Source organism: Calliopsis andreniformis, unplaced genomic scaffold (assembly GCF_051401765.1).
Source record: "Calliopsis andreniformis isolate RMS-2024a unplaced genomic scaffold, iyCalAndr_principal scaffold0091, whole genome shotgun sequence".
NCBI classification, from domain to species: domain Eukaryota; kingdom Metazoa; phylum Arthropoda; class Insecta; order Hymenoptera; family Andrenidae; genus Calliopsis; species Calliopsis andreniformis.
The window spans coordinates 89,185-96,616 of NW_027480500.1; positions in this window are offsets into that span (position 1 = coordinate 89,185).

Genomic DNA, 7,432 nt, shown 5'->3' on the forward strand with positions numbered 1-7,432 from the left:
GATTGAGGATTGAGGATTGAGGATCGAGGATTGAAGATTGAGAATTGAGGATTGATGGTTGAGTATTGAGGATTGAGAATTGAGGATTGAGGATTGAGTATTGAAGATTGAGGATTGATGATTGAGGATTGAGGATTGAGGATCGAGGATTGAGGGTTGAATATTGAGAATTGAGGATTGAGGATTGAGGATTGAGGATTAAGGATTGAAGATTGGGGATTGAGGATCTATAATTGGGGATTGATTATTAAGGATTGAAGATTGAGGATAGAGGATAGAGGATTGAGAATTGAGAATTGAGGATGAGGACTGAGGGTTGAGGATTGAGGTTTGAGGAATGAGGATTGAGGAATGAGGATTGAGGATTGGGGATTGAGGATTGAGGATTGAGGATTGTAGATTGAAGATTGGGTATTGAGGATTGAAGAATGAGGATTGAGGATTGAGGATTGAGGATTGACGATTGCAGGTTGAGTATTGAGGATTGAGGATTGAGGATTCAGGATTGAGGATTGAGGATTGAGGGTTGAGGATTGAGGATTGAGGATTGAGGATTGAAGATTGAGTATTGATGATTGAATATTGAGGATTGAGGATTGAGGATTGAGGATTGAGGTTGAGGTTTGAAGATTGAGGTTTGGGGATTGAGGATTGAAATAGGGTATTGAGGATTCAGGATTGAGGATCGAGATTTTATTATTCAATATTGTGGATTGAGTATTGAACCATGAGTATTCAGAACATTATATTGGGTATTGAGAATTGAGGATTGATGGTTGAGTATTGAGGATTGACGGCTGCGGGTTGTGTCTTGAATATTGAGGATTGAGAATTGAGGATTGAGGATAGTGCATTGAGGATTGAAGATTGAGTATTGATGATTGAATATTGAGGATTGAGGATTGAGGTTTGAGGATTGAGGACGAGGACTAACGGTAGAGGATTGAGGTTTGAGGATTGAGGATTCAGGACTGAGGATTGAGGATGAGGGCTGAGGGTCGGGGACTGAGGTTTGACGACTGAGCACTGAGGACTGAGGATTGAGAATTGAGGACTGATGATTGAGGATTGAAGATTGAGGATTGGGTATTGAGGACTGAAGAATGAGGATTGAGGATTGAGGATAGAGGATTGCCTATTGAGAACCTAGGATTGGAGATTGATTATTGAGGATTGATGATTGGGGATTGAGGATTGAGGATTGAGGATCTAGGATTGGTAATCAATTATTGAGGATTGAGGTTTGAGGTCTGAGGACTGAGGATTGAGGATTGAGAATTGAGGATTGAGGATTGAGTATTGAAGATTGAGGATGGGGGACAGAGTGTTGAGGGTTGAGTGATGAGAATTGAAGTTTGTGGATAGAGATTCTAAGATTGCAGACTGAGTATTGAGTATTGAAAGGTGTGAATTGACGACATTCTATTGAGGATTGAGAACTGACGAATGATTGTTGAGGACTGAGGTCTGAAGATTGAGGATTCAGGATTGTGGATTCAGGATTGATGTTTGAGGACTGAGAATTGTGGATTGAGTATTGAGGATTGAGGATTGAGGATTGAGGATTGAGGATAAGAAGATTGAGGATTGGGTATTGCGGATTGAATATTGAGGATTGAGGATTGAGGATTGAGGATTGAGGACTGAAGATTGAATATTGATGATTGATGATTGAGGATTGAGGATTGAGGGTTGTGGATAGTGGACGAGGACTGAGGGTTGAGTATTGATGTGTGAGGTCTGAGGATTCAGGATTGAGGATTGAGAGTTGAGGATTGAGGATTGAAGATTGAGGATTGGGAATTGAAGATTGAAGAATGAGGATTGAGGACTGTGGATTGAGGATTGCGGATTGAAGATTGAGTATTGAGGATTGAACATTGAGGATTGAGGATTGAGAATTGAGGATTGGGGATTGAAGATTGAGTATTGAGGATTGAAGATTGAGGATTGAGGATTGAAGATTGAGGATTGAGGATTGAGGGTTGAGGATTGGGGATTGAGGATTGAAGATTGAATATTGATGTTTGAAGATTGAGGATTGAGGATTGATGGTTGTGGATAGAGAACGAGGACTGAGGGTTGAATATTGATGTTTGAGGTCTGAGGATTGAGGATTGAGGATTGAGAATTGAGGATTGAGGATTGAGGATTGAAGATTGAGGATTGGGTATTGAGGATTGAAGAATGAGGATTGAGGATTGAGGATTGAGGATTGAGGATTGCAGATTGAGTATTGAGGATTGAGGATTGAGGATTGAGGACTGAGGATTGAGGATCGAGGATTGAGGATTGAGTATTGAGGATTGAAGATTGAGTATTGAGGATTGAAGATTGAGGATTGAGGATTGAGGATTGAGGATTGAGGATTGAAGATTGAGTATTGAGGATTGAAGGTTGAGGATTCAGGATTGAGTACCGAGGATTGAGGATTGAGGATTGAGGATTGAGGATTGAGGATTGAGGATTGAGGATTGAGGATTGAGGATTGAGGATTGAAGATTGAGTATTGAGGATTGAAGATTGAGGATTGAGGATTGAGGATTGAGGATTGAGGTTGAGGATTGAAGATTGAGGATTGGGGATTGAGGATTGACGATTGAGGATAGAGTATTGGGGATTGAGAATTGAGGATTGAGGAATGAAATTGAGTATTGAGGATTGAAGATTGAGGATTGAGATTTGATTATTGAATATTGTGGATTGAGTATTGAACCATGAGTATTCAGAATATTCTATTGAGTATTGAGAATTGAGGATTGATGGTTGAGTATTGAGGATTGATGGCTGAGGGTTGTGTCTTGAATATTGAGGACTGAGGATTGAGGATTGAGGATAGAGCAATGAGGATTGAAGACTGAGTATTGATGATTGAATATTGAGGACTGAGGATTGAGGTTTGAGGATTGAGGACGAGGACTGACGGTTGAGGATTGAGGTTTGAGGATCGAGGATTGTGGATTGAGGACTGAGGATTGAGGATTGAGGATTGAGCATTGAGGATTGAAGATTGATGACTGGGGATTGAGGATTGAAGATTGAGTATTAAGGATTGAAGATTGAGGATTGGGTATTGAGGATTGAGGAATGAGGATTGAGGATTGAGGATTGAGGATTGAGGATTGAAGACCGAGCATTGAGGATTGAAGATCGACGATTGAGAATTAAGGATTAAAGATTGAGGATTAAGGATTGAATATTGGGGATTGATGGTCTAGGATTGGAGATTGATTATTGAGGATTGAAGATTGAGAATTGAGGATTGAGGATTGAGGGTTGAGGATTGAGGACGAGGACTGACGGTTGAGGATTGAGGTTTGAGGATTGAGGATTGAGGATTGAGGACTGAGGCTGAGGATTGAGGATTGAGCATAGAGGATTGAAGACTGAGGACTGGCGATTGAGGATTGAAGATTGAGGATTAAGGATTGAGGATTGTGGATTGAGGATCTAGGATTGGAGATTGATTATTGGGCATTGAAGATTGAGGATTGAGTATTGAGGATTGAGAATTGAGAATTGAGGATGTGGACTGAGGTTTGAGGATTGAGGTTTGAGGAAAGAGATTTGAGGATTGAGGATTGAGGACTGAGGATTGACGATTGATTATTGAAGATTGAGGATTTATGACTGAGGATTGAGGATTGAGGACTGAGGACAGAGGATTGAGGATTGAAGGTTGACTATTGAGGATTGAATATTGAGGATTGTGGATTGAGGATTGAGGATTGGGGATTGAGGATTGACGATTGAGGATTGAGTATTGGGGATTGTGAATTGAGGATTGAGGATTGAAATTGAGTATTGAGGATTGAAGATTGAGGATTGAGATTTGATTATTGAATATTGTGGATTGAGTATTGAACCATGAGTATTCAGAATATTCTATTGAGTATTGAGAATTGAGGATTGATGGTTGAGTATTGAGGATTGATGGCTGAGGGTTGTGTCTTGAATATTGAGGATTGAGGATTGAGGATTGAGGATAGAGCAATGAGGATTGAAGACTGAGTATTGATGACTGAATATTGAGGATTGAGGATTGAGGTTTGAGGATTGAGGACGAGGACTGACGGTTGAGGATTGAGGTTTGAGGATTGAGGATTGTGGATAGAGGACTGAGGATTGAGGATTGAGGATTGAGCATTGAGGATTGAAGATTGATGACTGGGGATTGAGGATTGAAGATTGAGTATTGAGGATTGAAGATTGAGGATTGGGTATTGAGGATTGAGGAATGAGGATTGAGGATTGAGGATTGAGGATTGAGGATTGAAGACTGAGTATTGAGGATTGAAGATTCACGATTGAGAATTAAGGATTAAAGATTGAGGATTAAGGATTGAAGATTGGGGATTGATGATCTAGGATTGGAGATTGATTATTGAGGATTGAAGATTGAGAATTGAGGATTGAGGATTGAGGGTTGAGGATTGAGGACGAGGACTGACGTTTGAGGATTGAGGTTTGAGGATTGAGGATTGAGGATTGAGGACTGAGGCTGAGGATTGAGGATTGAGCATAGAGGATTGAAGACTGAGGACTGGCGATTGAGGATTGAAGATTGAGGATTAAGGATTGAGGATTGTGGATTGAGGATCTAGGATTGGATATTGATTATTGGGCATTGAAGATTGAGGACTGAGTATTGAGGATTTAGAATTGAGAATTGAGGATGAGGACTGAGGTTTGAGGATTGAGGATTGAGGTTTGAGGAAAGAGAATTGAGGATTGAGGATTGAGGACTGAGGATTGACGATTGAGTATTGAAGATTGAGGATTTATGACTGAGTATTGAGGATTGAGGACTGAGGACAGAGGATTGAGGATTGAAGGTTGAGTATTGAGGATTGAATATTGAGGATTGTGGATTGAGGATTGAGGATTGAGGAATGAGGATTGACGATTGAGTATTGAAGATTGAGGATTTATAACTGAGGATTGAGGATTAAGGGTTGAAGATTGAGGACTGAGGATTGAGGATTGAGGATTGAGAGTTGAGGATTGAGGATTGAAGATTGAGGATTGGGTATTGAGGATTGAAGAATGAGGATTGAGGATTGAGAATTGAGGATTGAGGATTGAAGATTGAGTATTGAGGATTGAGGATTGAGGATTGAGGATTGAGACTTGTGGCTTGAGGATTGAGTATTGAGGATTGAGGATTGAAGATTGAGTATTGAGGATTGAAGATTGAGGATTGAAGATTGAGGATTGATAATTAAGGATTGAGGGTTGAAGATTGAGGATTGAGGATTGAAATTGAGTATTGAGGATTGAAGATTGAGGATTGAGATTTGATTATTGAATATTGTGGTTTGAGTACCGAATCATGCGGATACAGGATATTCTATTGAGTATTGAGAATTGAGGATTGATGGTAGAGTATTGAGGAATGTTGGCTGAGGGTTGTGTGTTGAATATTGAGGATTGGGGATTGAGGATTGAGGATTGAGGATTGAGGATTGAAGATTGAGTATTGAGGATTGAATATTGAGGATTGTGGATTGAGGATTGAGGATTGAGGAATGAGGATTGACGATTGAGTATTGAAGATTGAGGATTTATGACTGAGGATTGAGGTTTAAGGGTTGAAGATTGAGGACTGAGGATTGAGGATTGAAGATTGAGGACTGGGGATTGAGGATTGAAAATTTAGGATTAAGGATTGAAGATTGGGGATTGAGGATCTAGGATTGGAGATTGATTATTGAGGATTGAAGATTGTGGATTGAGGATTTAGGACTGAGAATTGAGAATTGAGTATGAGGACTGAGGGTTGAGGATTGAAGTTTGAGAAATGAGGATTGAGGGTTGAGGATTGAGGATTGAGGATTGAGGATTGAGGATTGAGTATTGAAGATTGAGTATTGATGCCCGAGGATTGAGGATTGAGGATTGAGGATTGAGGATCGAGGATTGAAGATTGAGAATTGAGGATTGATGGTTGAGTATTGAGGATTGAGAATTGAGGATTGAGGATTGAGTATTGAAGATTGAGGATTGATGATTGAGGATTGAGGATTGAGGATCGAGGATTGAGGGTTGAATATTGAGAATTGAGGATTGAGGATTGAGGATTGAGGATTAAGGATTGAAGATTGGGGATTGAGGATCTATAATTGGGGATTGATTATTAAGGATTGAAGATTGAGGATAGAGGATAGAGGATTGAGAATTGAGAATTGAGGATGAGGACTGAGGGTTGAGGATTGAGGTTTGAGGAATGAGGATTGAGGAATGAGGATTGAGGATTGGGGATTGAGGATTGAGGATTGAGGATTGTAGATTGAAGATTGGGTATTGAGGATTGAAGAATGAGGATTGAGGATTGAGGATTGAGGATTGACGATTGCAGGTTGAGTATTGAGGATTGAGGATTGAGGATTCAGGATTGAGGATTGAGGATTGAGGGTTGAGAATTGAGGATTGAGGATTGAGGATTGAAGATTGAGTATTGATGATTGAATATTGAGGATTGAGGATTGAGGATTGAGGATTGAGGTTGAGGATTGAAGATTGAGGTTTGGGGATTGAGGATTGAAATAGGGTATTGAGGATTCAGGATTGAGGATCGAGATTTTATTATTCAATATTGTGGATTGAGTATTGAACCATGAGTATTCAGAACATTATATTGGGTATTGAGAATTGAGGATTGATGGTTGAGTATTGAGGATTGACGGCTGCGGGTTGTGTCTTGAATATTGAGGATTGAGAATTGAGGATTGAGGATAGTGCATTGAGGATTGAAGATTGAGTATTGATGATTGAATATTGAGGATTGAGGATTGAGGTTTGAGGATTGAGGACGAGGACTAACGGTAGAGGATTGAGGTTTGAGGATTGAGGATTCAGGACTGAGGATTGAGGATGAGGGCTGAGGGTCGGGGACTGAGGTTTGACGACTGAGCACTGAGGACTGAGGATTGAGAATTGAGGACTGATGATTGAGGATTGAAGATTGAGGATTGGGTATTGAGGACTGAAGAATGAGGATTGAGGATTGAGGATAGAGGATTGCCTATTGAGAACCTAGGATTGGAGATTGATTATTGAGGATTGATGATTGGGGATTGAGGATTGAGGATTGAGGATCTAGGATTGGTAATCAATTATTGAGGATTGAGGTTTGAGGTCTGAGGACTGAGGATTGAGGATTGAGAATTGAGGATTGAGGATTGAGTATTGAAGATTGAGGATGGGGGACAGAGTGTTGAGGGTTGAGTGATGAGAATTGAAGTTTGTGGATAGAGATTCTAAGATTGCAGACTGAGTATTGAGTATTGAAAGGTGTGAATTGACGACATTCTATTGAGGATTGAGAACTGACGAATGATTGTTGAGGACTGAGGTCTGAAGATTGAGGATTCAGGATTGTGGATTCAGGATTGATGTTTGAGGACTGAGAATTGTGGATTGAGTATTGAGG